The sequence below is a fragment of the Wasmannia auropunctata genome, unplaced genomic scaffold (assembly GCF_000956235.1).
Source record: "Wasmannia auropunctata unplaced genomic scaffold, wasmannia.A_1.0 LD335903.1, whole genome shotgun sequence".
In the NCBI taxonomy this organism is placed as follows: Eukaryota; Metazoa; Arthropoda; class Insecta; order Hymenoptera; family Formicidae; genus Wasmannia; species Wasmannia auropunctata.
In genome coordinates this window covers 2622924-2638218 of record NW_012026987.1, presented here as the reverse complement: position 1 = coordinate 2638218, position 15295 = coordinate 2622924, and the positions used below count along the sequence as shown (strand labels likewise).

General features: G+C 45.5%; 1 protein-coding gene across 1 annotated transcript in view; it reads left to right on the top strand.

The window, feature by feature from the left end:
- The window catches only part of LOC105455449, a 365202-nt gene that overhangs the window by 253141 nt on the left and 96766 nt on the right, over positions 1-15295 (top strand). The window lies entirely within an intron of this gene.

Here is a 15295-nt window from a genome sequence, read left to right as displayed (position 1 = left end):
GTTTCCGTTTTCCCATGAAAAATCGCGTTTTGCTCGAGGTTTTTTGGGAAGAAAAGCGGCCTCCATACGAGGGGTCGAGCCCGCAGTCGTTCCAATTCCCCCGAAAGATGGAAGAGCATAAGGCAAGATTCTCCGTCGGGAGAAGAGTCGGCCGGATGCCCTCTCTCCCCTGTGCTTTACCCCAATCTCTCTATTTCCCATTCTTTTCCGGGATTCGGGCTCGGGGACGAGGAGGAACTCGTGTTCACCAGCGTCGAAGCGAAACTGGAAAGCGACTCGATGTTTCTCCCACGGCGACACGGCGGAATTCGCGGAAGGGCGGAGGAACGCAATTCCCTTAGGAATCCGTCGTGCGTATACGTTTTCACGGAAGCGGCGGAAATATTGCGCGGCAACAAATAAGAATATGTATCGCGTCTTTTGCGAAGAGTACTCCTCAGGTGTACGAGCGCGCGCACGCGCGCGCGAGCGCGTCATTTTCTCTCTCTGCTCCCGAGCGGGAGACAACGAGCGGAGTGGTTCGCGAAAATTCGGGAATTCGAGCTCGTCCCGGGCGTAGCTCCGCGTCGCGATCACAAAAGAGAAGCGTCGATTTTTCTCCACACGGACTCGTAATTCAGTGGATTCGAAGGGTGTCGTCCGTAAATGCCCCCTGAGTGATTCATATACCTTTCTGATATACTATTTCTGGGAATTTTTCTGGAGAGGAAATTTACCGAGGCGTCTCGCCATCTCTGTATATCCCTTGCTGACTTCTCGCATCTCGTTTCTCGACTCTCGTGTCACACTCATTTCACGTTTTCTCTCTTACACCGTTATGGGTATAAATTTTTTCAAAATCTCACATTTCCATATAAATAATGAGGCTAGCATTAATTTATTCTACGTGATACATCAAATTTACCTCCGTATATTACACAATGCTATTGACGCGATTTGGAAACTACTATGCGATATAGAGTGCAAAGATGACTCAACATTACTAAGTTTACGCCTTATACTTTTTCTTCTGCCGAGCGCCCTGGACCCATTCGTTCTTGCGGCGCGTCGCAGTTTTCGAAGCGATGAGCGACGCGGTGACTCGCCAGAAATATCCAAGAATGTCAGCGTTGTGTCAAACTATGGTCCACGTGCCAGTTTACGTAATACTAATTACTTACGGGAAAGCGTTAATGCACGACCCGTGTTTCTTCCGGAAATTCTTCGCCTAACGAAACTTAATTAGCCGGATCATTTGCCGCGGCGCGTTTCGTCTATGTTGGATCCTCTCTCGATATCGCCCGTCTCGAAATTTACTTCGAAATTTGCGAAGTAACAGTCTCTCTCTCTCTCTCTGTCTCTCTCTCTCTCTTTTCGCTCCCTTCTCTCTTTTAATTGCCCTCCCTCGCGCGACGCGGAACCTGCACCGGCGAGCAATTAATGACACGAATACTTAATCGATCACATCGTTAATATTTATATTGGTTTTAGCGTCGCGCGATATACCTATGAAACATTTATCGGTCCTCGGGCTCTACGATCGCGCGACTCATTAATAAATCTCGCTTAGCAGCAGACTCTAGTCCACTCGTAGTGTTTATTAATCCGCTCGCCATTATTACGGGCGCGTCCTCTATCGTGCAGTGCGCCCATATAGTGGTTATTACTATCCTATCGACCCTCATTCGAGCTAATGGCCCGCGCTGTAAATTACACGGGCCGGCACTTAGGTTATCGCCGATAAAAGTACATTATTCTTTACATTAACCTTAATCGAGCATCCCCTGCGATTTATTAGATCGTAACTGCCATTTCCGGATGCTTCGCGTAAACCACGTTTGTTCCTTATCCCCGAGGCCGAGTGTTACATTGTAGTTATTAGCGTGACGTCTTTTTTTACGGTTATTCCTGCGTATTGCAAAGAATTGATAAATTTGTGAACAGGAATGGAAGTCTGTGTGCGTTCACATCGGTTCTTCACATATAAAATGTTTTTTTTACCAAAGAAAAACATCGATTTGTACATGAGAGAAGAATTTTCTCGCATACATATTATTTCTCTTACCGCAATTAAATGTGAAACAAATCGTTGCATTTCCGCATATTACTATTTAAAGAGACATTTGTTGCTTCCACTGTGATATTTTTTTTTGTACACATGGAACACAAATGTTAGTTTTCCATCTCGCGATTTGAGCTGATCTTCCGCAAACTCAACTCACCGCGATATCTAGCGAATGCAGAATATTAGTGTTTAATTACGTCGTAGCTGGCTTATGACGTAACGATGTATTCCTTAGGTTTACATAATTATTACATGTAACGGAATTGGTAGTGGATATTCGCAGCGCTATAATATCACAGATATTCATTTCGCATCGCGATAGTCGTTTGCTTAACCGACTTCATCGGCTTCCAGCCATCGCGCCGTCGTCGTTTACGTACTTCATCACGCTCGACCGTAAAAGATTTTATTGCTATCAACTATCCGAGTTCCATTCATCCTAATGACGGAATAAGACGGGTATCGCCGATCGGATCGCGGCGATACGGGCGCGCGATTGGATTGGTAGCGAACCGGGATAATCGCTCGGCGCCTTCGCAGCAGTTTTCAGCTCCGCGTTTTCGTGCCACGTCATCGTGCCGCATTTGGGATTAATTGCGTTGTTGCGGCACAGAGAAACGATCGGGATTCGGTTCGATTCGGGCGGCGCGGCGTGAGGCCGACGGCGGCGAAATAGGCGAGCCGAAAGGCGAGCGAGAACCCGGCCTTTCAGGGGGCCGGAAGAGGGTTGCGGAACGGTTTTGGTACGGCGGCAACGGCGGCCGGTTGATCTGATTATGTTAATGCACATCGGGCTCTCTCGATTGATAATTGCATCGGGGATCGCGGACGCGCGGAGAGCCAGAACAGCATTTCGCCGGCTCCCGGCTCCCGCGAGTGATTATCTATGCTAAACGCTCTCGGCTCGTTAATTGCTCCAGCGCGCGTCCACCTGCAGTCGAATGCAGTCGTCCAGCTGCAGCTCTCTTTTTTGAAGAAAACAACGATGCGTCCCTTCGATCGAGCCTCCCTTTATCATCTGCGAAATGTATCCGCAGCTATTTCGAATTTTGATGACAAATTTGTTATTTTAATATATTGAATATCTTCATGTTTAATAACATTAAATTATTTTAATACCCGTCCGTGCTTTAATTGCGTCTAACATATTTAACTGTAAAGATTCAGGAATCACGAGAACGTCCAATAAGACTTTCATTGTTGGGGAATTGTCAAATTAATCGAAAATGAGAGGAGTGGTTGGCGCGCGAGGTTCCGTCGTGCGGGAAATTGGACGAATTGAGAGCGATTCGAGCATTTAATTGATTGTCATTGGGAGAGAAGCGTTGCGTAAAATTCATCAACATTTTTTATGGTATCGCTTGTCGGACAGTATTTAAACGTCGGCTTTAACGTCGGCGTGAACGAAAATTACGGGACACCTCATATAATATAAGCCGGAAGGGCGCAAATAGCGGGGGCGCAATTGGGCGCGGCGCTTTATCACCCGCGTCGTGAAAATTACAGTAATCACTGCTAATTCAGCTGTTTAATTAGTCACCGACCAGAGAAGTAAACTATAAAATTGTCCGTCCATATGTGCGCGCGTCATTTATTCTGTCACGGAGCGTGATAGGTATATATGTATATATTTGCCTGAATTTTTATTTAAAATTGTGTATGAATAATCTATAATTTATCGAAGATCACGATTTTGTCACCGATTTGAAGTGTGTAAAATATCCCGTTAAATTATCTCTCGCCCGTTATAAAATACTAAATAGGGGATAATTAGTTACGAAAGATAATCAGCAGCCATCAGAACTAAAAGTGAAAGTCAAATATGAAGGCAAATGAATATATACGTTATGTAATCTCTACGTGCCTTTTTAATACATTCCATTGCAATTTTTTTTGCAAAAAAATTCGTTTGCAAAAATATGCTATGCTTCACAATATACACATGCTTATTGCGCTTGAATCGGATTTTTCGAAAAGTTTATCGGTTTTTCGATATATGCGGCAATCATTTTTATGAAATCCAACGGAGAGCCTCTCGTAGATGGGCGATATGGAACTGTGATGTAAACGCGGGGAAAAACGATCGTTTCATACGTACGCGTGCGAGCACGTGCTACCACCGACCGCGGAAACCGCTCTGTTTTTCCAATTCCGAGTTTGACTCGCGCATTAATTCGCCCTCCGTACACAATTCTTTTACCGCCACGCGGCCTCGTCGCCGATTCTGAATGCAAAACCCGCGCGAATCGAAGCAATCAGCGGGTGGCGATGTTTGCGCAGTTAGGTTCGACAACAATCCTCGCGCGTTGTTTCGACGTGTTCTTCCTGCAGTATTTTCTCCCTATATTTGCCTCTCTCTTTCTCTTTCTCCCTCATGCATGCGTATAGAGCGCGTTAAAAGTTGTGCAACAATTCTTCGGAAATTTGAAGTTAATTTGTCATTTATCATGTACTAAATATACCTATAGTATTAACTTGTTATTAAATTCTATGTTTGCGAGAAGAAAATGTCTGGTGAAATCTAAAGCCTCTACATTTCAATAAAGTTTACTTTGAAATTAATTGAAATTTTCCAATTCCGATAAGTATATTTAATTTGCAAATGTTGTCTCATTATTCGGACTTAATATTACGAGGCGATTAACGTGCCAAAACTGAAACAAATGACATTTTCCTCTATTACTATCTATGGTCATTGACATTTATGGTCAGCTTTTGATACAACCTATACGCCAGCTTTGTGTAGTTCTTTTGTCGTCTCCTCGCACAGCCGCGTAGAATCTGTTGTTGCGAACTGTTTAGCCGAATCAATCTCTCGCCCGCACGCGAGCTCTCGTTCGCCCGCCTGGCGCACGTAGGAGGAAATAATTAAAAGTTAGTGTTTGCTAAACGAAAGCAATCGGTTACCCATCAGCGGCAACAAGCGAATTCAATTATAAACCCCCCGACTCGCCCCGCGGGGCCACCGGGCATTTTTTTTCTCTCTCTCTCTCTCTCTCTCTTCCGACGAGCTTAACTCGTCCAACCAGTGACGTGGACGTCAACCGACGTGTCTAAAGACGGAGGGCTATCGAGAGGATTCGCGCAAGAGGGTTGGCTCCTGACCTATCACCCTGCCGCGCCTGTCCGTCCGACTTTAATTGGAAGTCCACGTGACAATGGCCACCCCGTTCCCGCCGTCTTATCCGCCGCCTCTCGATTCTCCCGATCTCATCTCGAAGGAAGGAGACGAGACTCGAAATCCTGGACCGCTCGTGCGACATTCGGCGATCATTCAGGTCGACCCGAACCGATCTCCACTCGGCGAAGATTATCGGAAAATTTTTCCTGGCACATCCGCCGCTCCACTTCGCCTCCTTTCGTCCCGCGAGAATCGTGAGAGAGAGAACGGAGGATTTAATCTCTGCCTGGATCGAGTAGATCTTTAATCTCCAACCGGCGAAAAAAGAAACGCGAACTCCCGTCGTCATAGACGTCGGGGAGATTAAAAGCCACGGGCGGCGTCGGGATTGGTCTCCGTTTTCTTAGGTGCGGGTCAATATTCCGCGGATCACTTCGTTATCGGCGGTAACGACTCCCTCCTTTACATCCCGCCGCGATCATATTTCCAATTAGAGAGAGAATTAACTTTTAATCCGTGCAAAACGATCGCGCCCGGGAATAAAAAAAAAACCCTCGTCGTTGAATAGTGTTTTATTGATTGCCGCGCGATATCTGACGGGGATAAAATTCTCATTAACCTAGAATTATCAACTTCGTGAAATCGTTGGAGTTTAAAGGTAGTCTATAAGGAGTTAAAGCGTGGCGTCGACTGAAACTGGGAAGACTTTACGCGACGAGCGCACGAAAGAAAAGATTTACAACGAGTTCGGAATCAGTTTTTTTTTTTCGCCGAGGCGAAAATTTCATTGGTGCTCTACTTGCGAATTATTTAGCATGGAAGATATTAACGAGCCTGGACGAGCTGAATTTTAAAATTACGTCGTTTACCTTGTTACACAATTTCCGTCCGTGCGCAGGTGAAAATCAAATCGCGCGAATTTTCCACGTGAGCGAAGTGAAAAGCGAAGATAAAAACGTCCCGTCCGCGATAAAAATCACTTTTACCGCCGTAAAGAAGAGGATCACAGTAACGCGAGAGCGGAGAAGGAGAGGGGGGGGGGAAGACAAAAAACACACGTTGGACAAAACATGGCGCGTGCCACCGATCTATCACCGATCCGTCGCAAAATCTGAAAATCCTGCCGGATGAGGGTAGCGCCGAGGGGGATCAAAGGACACGTCCAATTATCGGCTGTCACAAAGTACTCGAGAGTAATGGTGCGAGTGCAAGCGAGCTCTCTCTCTCTCTCTCTCTCCTTGCCTCCGCCGCACTCAACTTCGACCTGGATCACCAGGATTTTCGTCCTTTCTCGTCGCCCCGACAGTGACGAACGACAGCGAGCTAGAAGCCACGATCGAGATCGCGAAAAAATGGGAAGTTTGTCACGTTAATACCGATCTAATTTAGCGCCGTGTAACACTGATTTAGTATGACTGCAGTTTTATTATTGACAATATTGCTCTCTTCTTGCTATCATGTTTCTCCAATTAAATCGACTTAATTTAAAAGGGCCCGAGTCTGTATTTTATTTTAACAAATTGAATCTTAACTCGAATTTTTACAATATTTATTTTACAAATTTGCCACTGAGTCTGCGATTTCATCTCATTTATTCTCGGTATTAATATTAATTTATTATATTAATTTGTAAATACATTTTGCACAGTTAAAAATATTTGAAATTTGCACTTATATTTGCGCGTACGCATACCTATATACTCTTTCCCGTACCGAGAACTGCCAAAATGTAATTGTTGCTTGTTAGCGAGGTTGTGCGTACTCGTAAAAACGTCTACCACAATATTGGATCACACAATAACATTATACTTTCAAAAGGGCCGCATGCAAAATTCATTGACACAACCGCCGTCCGTTGACGAGTGACTCGATTATTCAATTTTCGCCGAGCACTTTTTCGCCGAGTCGCCGAGGGGCCGGCGAATGAATCGCCGATTGCAGTTTAAAACCATTTTACATTCGCCTGTGGCCCATGAACGACCCGTAAATACCAAATCCATGTTCCATTTATTGCTTACAAAATTTCGCTGAATGGGCATTCAGAAAACGTGCCCTCACGCGCGCCGCGGCCCGCACGCATCGACACGACATGCGTGCGCGCCAGCGCGCTTTCGGTCAATAGGAACGATGATGAGCAGCATGATGACTAAACGCTCGACGAATTGCTCCATTATATTGATGACCGGAAAAATAAAATCACGACTTTACAGACAAATGTCGATTTTTTTTTATGGCATCGTAAACGAACAGCGCGCGGGGATTTTATAACGCGCTGATAAAATTATGAAACAATCGCGAAGCGATGAATTGCATCGGACATTTACGGACAGTGAAATTATCGGATTTGTAAGAACTGAATTACGCGTGTCTGAGCAATTGAAGGGGATTACTTCTCCGGTACATAGTGCGAGATAAAAATTTACTTTACAAGCGCTGTAAAGTGAAAATGGATATCCTAGAGAAACCCAATAAAAAAATTCATGTGCAATAAAAAAATTATACATATATGTTGTAGAGAATTATTCCTGTCAAGGAGAGGAGGGGGGGGGGAGCGGGCAGTTCCAAATTCAGCTCGTCGGTTTAACGAACATCTCTAATTGCTGCGATCTTAACGACCTCCGCCGTTGAACTGGAGTCTCTAATCTTGCGAGGATCATTAACGAGATCGAAATAAGCGCGATTTCTTCCCGCCCTCGTGAAAGGAGCTTTATGCCGGGCGAGAGTCGGTGGCGAGATTTAAACGCTGGCACGTGACGGCATCAAAGAGGTTTACCTGGCGTGAGATGGAGATGGAACAAAGGCTCTCCCTGCGCGCACGTGTGCAACGTGCGCGAGATCCTATCGTTATGCAACCGAGTCCGGGGCGCGCGTAGGTGGGTAGGTAGATATAGGTAAGAGATGGTTTCTGCTCGGGGTTGGAGGCAAGCCACGAAGCGCGGGCGAGGTAACGAGAGCCGTAGATCAGGCTCAAGTCCTCTCCGTCGCGCTCTTTCTTTCGGGGATTCCGTCGAAGCGCCGCAGAATTATAGACTCTTTCGACGGCGCGCGTAAAGAGAATAGCTGGTATCGTAGAGAGAGAGAGCGAGAGGGGGGGGAAGAGAGAAAGAGATGTCCTTCCAATATACTACTCGCTCTCTCGGAGAGGCTCCGCGAGAGCGTAGCTACATCGAGCAACGGAATAACGATGCATTTCCCGAACGCTATATTATTACGGCCAGTTGAATTTGCATCGATTTATCACGCTGAATTCTGCGAAAGTCTCTTTGTAATAATTATATTAATATACATATACGTATTAATGTAATTATTCTCGCGTAAGTCTTCTTCATCGACATTACCCTTTGCGAGAAATTTAATCGCGGCATAATTAATGAGTCCTTTAACATGAATTAGCATTAAAGAAGTTTGACAGATTGAACTAATGTTTTAAATAATGTTTTTAATAAGACCTGCGTTTAATAGTCCACCGAATTTGCGAAAATATTCCTCAGGTTTGATGCAAATATGTATTGAGAAAATAATGTCATTTAATTACGTCTATACGCAAGCGCTTTGAAATTAAGCTCCGTTTGACGTTACTTTCTCTACGTTTATTGGTTTACAGAACAAATGAGGTAGCTAAGATATCCCCCAATATGCGATGCGGCAGACCTCGCTTTGCGCAGCTGCACACGCGCGCGGATGCACGTGCACAGCGGAGACGTGCAATCACTTCGTACATAAGCGGTCGTTTGGTTAAGTAGCGCGTTTACCATCCAATCTCGTCACAACCCTTTGCTTGCTTACGAAATATCATAAACTCCTGTAAGGGTAATCAAACAATAATATAAGCTGCCGTACGGCGATACGCACAACCGCGAACGTTGGCAGTCTCGCTCGAAGCATCGAGACTCTATTCGATCACGGTCGACGCGTGCGTCTCATCTCATTTGAAATGCGATAATATTTTTTCAGCGCCCCTAGGCGAGAAGTATAAAATGCGGAGGGGTGATTTTTTCGCTACAATAAAATTTACGTAGATTCCTTGTTCCCGTTCTTTTCTCAAAGTAAATTAACATAAATGAACTAAGAAAAACTTTGTAACTTCATTAAGCAACGAATTAGTATTAAAGATATATTTACGTAATATTTAACGATAATATTTTACGATAATATTTTACGTCGGTAAGTTTCAAGTCGATTTTCAATCGTATAGTTTTCGTTGCCCTCGTTATCACGGCTCGTATAGTTAACGTAGAACATTAACTCCGAAACAAGTGTTACCGCTGGGGAATGTTAGAGTCTAATTTTCAGCCCGGCGTTACTATCGCTCTCCTTAATAGACTCGACCTATTACGACGTCGACTGGCGGGGAGAGGGGGGGGAGAGGAGGGAAGAGGGTACGCCTTCGAAAGCGCCGAAATACTGCAAACAGAGCCGAACGGATCCGCAACTGCAGTTAGATGAGTCGGCCGGGCGAAATCTACTTCACGGCGGAGAGCCGAGTACGACTTCCTTTACGGTTAAGCTTGCAAGTTCGCGCGAGAACATGTAATCTTAGTAGGATAATAAAAGGCAGAACTTTCGGGCATTGGGAGCGCCGCGCATGGCGCGCCGCGCGCGCGCGTACATACGGACACCCGGGGCTTTGCCGCCACCGGTACCCCAATTTAGGGATGTTATTATCGCGTACGGGAGGGGCGGAGAAGGAGAGAGATCTCGGTGCGCGTTCGTAAGTTCATTCGTACGCCCGAGACTGCCGTATCTGCGCGCGTTTCCGGTTACCCGCGTCCAGAAATGGAAAAGTAAAGTTTTCCCTCCGATCCGCTCCTCCCTTCCGATCCGACCCCGCGGCAATTTTTACGCCGACCTGCGTGTACCGGGGCCGGTTTTAACGCGAAACTCGAAACTTACGTCTCTCGAGAATAAAGGGTGGAGTGGAAACAAGGAAGTTATGGACGCCCCGAATCTAAGGGGTAGCATCAGTTCGGAAAGTTTTCGATTCGCCCCTAATATTCATCTTGGAGGCCAAAGCCTTTGTAACTATCTCAACGCTTTCTCAATGTTTCGGAAAATTTTTCAATTGACAAATATTAAAATATCTAGCTTGTTCAAATAATTATTGGCAATTAATATATTTTAAATTTTCCCGACTGATAAAAATTGTTATTATTTATCAATTTCCGAATTCGAGCGCATTTAAGATCAATTCTATAAGTTGTAAAGTCCCTTCTCACCTGTGTTTCGAACGTCTGACTTTTTGTCCAAGTCCTTCGAAAGGACAATACGCTCGCGCAAGGAGCGTTACGATCGAGGAATGGTCGGAAAAGGACGAAGCAGACCGGCCTTCAGGCAAATTGTTTGGGGCCAATTGAGGTCAAAGTCCTACCCCCATTAGATCTCGGCTTCCCTGCTCTTTTCCTCTTTTTCCCCTTCCCGTCGAGAGAGGTCTAATGAAAGTAACTGAAATACTACCACCGAACGTCTCACTTCGGATCTCATTCTCTTAAGGAAATGCCGGCTGTCCTAATTCTCTCTGAGAAATTAGTCACTACGTCCGTAATTACCAAGAGAGGTTCTACTCTTCCCGGGGTTATTTCGCGATCTCTGTTAGTTTATGCGTTCGTTACTACTCATGTATATTCAGGCGCCGCCAGAAAAACAATGATTTGTCGGTGGTTGCGCTTTTTTCATTTTTCGTGGGTGAAAAAGTCATAATATCCATATTTATGCGTCTAAGATTACGTTAATGAATTAAATATAACATGCGCGTGTAACGTGATGAATAATGATCAATCGACATGCTCTAGTAACTCTAGTTCATATCAGATTGAATTCTTATTTAAATCGCGCGCGTGCGCGCGCGTCAAAACTTTAATATAAATAGATTGCGAATTTCTTACTAGGTCCTTAAGCATAAGTTATTCTGCGAATTATTTAAGAGTAGATTTAATAATAAAAATAATTATTATATATATCGTGCATAAAATAATTCATATTGCGTAATACATCGCTTAGAAAATTTGTTTAATTACTATATAAATATAATCTTGAATAATAATGTATCTGTCTTTAATGTGGGATTTTTGTATTCTTTGTTCCAGGTAAGAATTAAATCTGATATGGACTGAAGCGTGTGGGACGATCATTCATCAACGAATCATTGTACACGTATGTCATATATTTAATTCATTATTAACATAATTTTGGAAAAGAAAATTTCATTACTTACGTCTAGAAATATTTAAAAATGTTATATATAGATATTTAATTCATTAACGTAATTTTGGAAAAGAAAAGTTCGTTACATTTAGATAAGAATTTAAAAAAAGCACAAATGTACAACATTTCTGCTTTGCAGCAATATTGATCTTCTCCCGGAATATTATATTTCGGGTTTATTACTAAAATCCGAGAGAGTAAGATAAAGATAGAGAGAGAGCCACGATAAACCTTTTGCGGCAAACATTCGATTAGATTGGTAATCCGTTGGAACGGCCATTTCCCCGGAAGCCTCGGACAGGCACTAAGGACCGCCGTATACACCCTCTCCTCGAGGAAGTTGCCAGCAATAAACCCCGCCGTTTCATTATCGCCACCTCCCCTCTGACCGACGTCTCACCCGTCGCGTTCCCTCTCTTCCCGCAACCCCTCTTGTTGCCGTAGGGACTCGCTTTTTCCGCGACTGGGCGATAAATCGACACGAAATTTCCGACGCGCAGTGCAATTATCGGCAGCGGTCGCGTGTGTCCACTCAAACTGTGTACGTGTCGGTCCCCCACCCTGGTCCATTACTTTCGAATGGGGCCGTCGCGGTCGGTATGGGTCGCCGGGACCCCTCGGGCCCCGCTTCGCAACCGTACTGCCGGCGACGGACAGACGGACGGCGCGGCGTGGTCTATAATTCAATCTTGTCAAATCCATTAACAGGAGCGGTCAGCTCTCATCGGTACGAGGCAGACTCGGTCTGACTCACAGGGAACATTCGACACTCGTAAACTGCGAACACGACACATTATACACTATCATCGTATATATCACCATTCCCGGGTGTTTCGGGACACGTTTCAGTTCGCGTATCGATCCTCGCGCCAATCTGGAATCTATCAATTTTTTTTTTTAAGCAAAAAGAACGCTATTCTTCCTCACAATCGTTTAACTCTTGGAATTTCAGTGTTTAATTTTTTTTGTTAAATGCAGTCCACTTGCAATTAACGGGAGAGTAATCTTAAATTTTGCCGCACTCTAGTATACTTCACCAAGCTTTATGTCCTCGCTAATGAACGACGCGAAGTTGCACTTTTTTGGCGCGCTCATATAACGCATTCCCCACGTGTTCCGTTAAACGAGAGAGAAAGAGAGCGGAAAAAAAACAGTGGCGTTAGAGTGAATCTTTCGTCTGTTTGCGTACTCCCGTCGTTTCGCCCTCGTGAATGGCAGCTGAAGAAACAGTCCCCGCGATCCTCGTAATTGCAGTCGCAAACGGAGTTGCCTAACGAATTTCTTTCTTTTTTTTTCTTGCTCAGCTATAATCATTCTTACGACCTATACCTTCAACGTACAGCCTCTGTACCAAACGCTCTCCTCGCTTTATTTCGCTGCTCTTTATGGCCTATTCTTTTCCACAATTTAAACCCAGGGGAGCCCGAACTCTCTCGTCTCCATCCGTCATAACAAATTCGCTAAAACGACAAAGTCGACCGTAAAAAAAGATCTCCGTTCGCTATTCAAACGTCGGAAAGTACGTGCGCCAACTGCTGATCGCGCTCTCCGTCGCCGTGAAATATTCGCTGAGTGAAGTTAATTCTGCGGATTCATTGTAGAAATGGAAAAAAAAATATATATATACCTATAAATATATATATAGCGTGGAAGTCGTAGCGGTGCGCGTCGCGCTCAAGTTTGCGAGATGAACGAAATCGTGCACGAATAACGCAACAAACGAACGCGAACGAACGCGAATGATCAATGTGCTTCAGCGAGCGTGCTGCGAACAGTGCTTGGTTTGCTTGGTCTGGCTTCGGCTTTAACAGCGCCGCCAATAAGTCACGAGCGCGGCGAACAAATGGAGAACACGACGTAGGACGTAGCCCGAAATAATTAGCGCTCGCGTTTTTATCTGGTGGCTGGGATCGCGCGGCGCGGATAATAATTTCGGGACGCGAACGAGAGCGAGCGAACGCTCGTAAATCTGATTTATCGTTCGACCGCGTTTCGCGCGCGCGCTAACCAACAACGTCGACGCTTATAAGGACGCCTCCTCTCGTCGCGATTAATAAATTCCGTTCTCTCTCTCTCTCTCTCTCTCTCTCTCTCTCTCTCTCTCTCTCTCTCGTATCGCAAGATTAATAGCGAGCGAGCTCATAGAAAAGGTAACGCGCGGGATCGTCAGCTATAATTAAATTCGCCGAGTTCGCCACCGTGGGACGCGAGATGCTCGAATTCTGCCGGACACCCATTTCAGAGATCCCGTTTACAGTGTTACAACGATATAATTTCACGGCAGTTAAATTTTCGTAATAAATATAATTTAATTTCATTAACGAGATTCCATTATCTCTCGATTTAATTCTCGATTAAATCGATCAGTAATCATTAGAGATTCGTAAAACGAGAAAAAAAACGTTTCATTGAGACGATATCGCAAAACAAGCTCTTTAAATATTGAAACTAGAATCAGGACTTATATTCTCCCTTTTTTTTCTCTCTTTTTAATTACGAAGCTGCGTGCTTTTGGCGCTTCGTATCTCGTTTCGCATCGCCGTCCATATAAGCCGGGGAGGGAGGATATATTACTCGAATAACAACGCCACTGTAAAACTCGCACGCGATTCCTTTTTCCTTTTTGGCAAGAGTACGACCGGCGCGGCGCGGCGCGGCGCGGCAGCTAGCGCGGCGGTGCTAGATGCACGCTAGGCGTCGTTTAATTCGTTTTCAAGCAGCCCGTTCTCATCGCCGCCGGGGGCGCGCGGCGCAAAACGACCAGAAACGCATAATTATGAACCGCACCGACGGCACTTCATCCGGACAATCACCGCGCGGCCTCCTCCGGTAGTAATTTCGCGTTAAGATTAATTATTCGCGCGAAATGCCGGCCGCCGTGCTGGCGCGAGCGAGCGGGCGAGGGATCAACGGACGAGCGCGCGGCGCGCGGGCGGGGACGCGCGTTTTAATTGAATTAATCAAGTGGCGCACTTGCGCGCGGCCCGGCCTAGTTTGTTCGCGCAACAACGCGCTCTCCAGCACTCTCCGGGCCCTGAATTAACGCCCTTATAATAACGATCCGCTTTGACGAAATTTCGGGCCGAGGGTCGCAATTATCGCGCGCGAGCCTCGGCACACGCTCGCCGAAATTTCATGGTAACCATGCGGCATTAATCGGGCCGATTAATCGACTCTTTCCGCGCCTGGAACATCGCGCGTTTATTGCCCCGTGTATATACATATATATACGTTACGAACACCGACTCTCCAGCAATTCGCGTACTTAAATCATTGTTATGCAGTTCGATGTACATATACTTTGGTGCCTCCGATAGAAGCAATTTGCTTTCGGGAATTGGTTTTGCAGAAATCATGATTGTTATATAACAATTTTCGTTTTAAATATAAATTGAAAAAGTATTTTTTTTTTTCGAAAAATACACACGCTACGTTATGTTTTTCGTAAAACTCATTAATACTCTCGCAACTAAAGCAATCTATCGGCATATTGCGATTGTTATCGAGCACAAGTAGCGAATGCACAAATAGAGCAAAGCTTAGTGCAATGTGGTGCTCTGCACGCGCACGCTAACAATGGGGTAAACAGAGAAAATTACCGCTTGCCAGCGGTAGAGTATCGAATCCAGCCTGCCTCCGCCTGACGGAGGTTATTTGGACCGACGAGACAACCTTCCCTCATCCGCTCGCGCGGGGATCTGCTCTGCCGCGTGACGAGCACGCCATCCTCCACCGTCTCCCCCTCCCTCTCACCCCGCGCACAATGCTCTTAATGAAACCCGATGCGGCCTAGGGCCGATAACCCTCTAGGCGCGGCCTGGAAGCCGCCAACCCCTTTGACGGCCGTTTCGGAGACGGGCTAGGAAAAAGGCAAATTAAATTCGCAAGTAAAATCGCGAGACTGGAGAGAGAGAGAGAGAGAGAGAGAG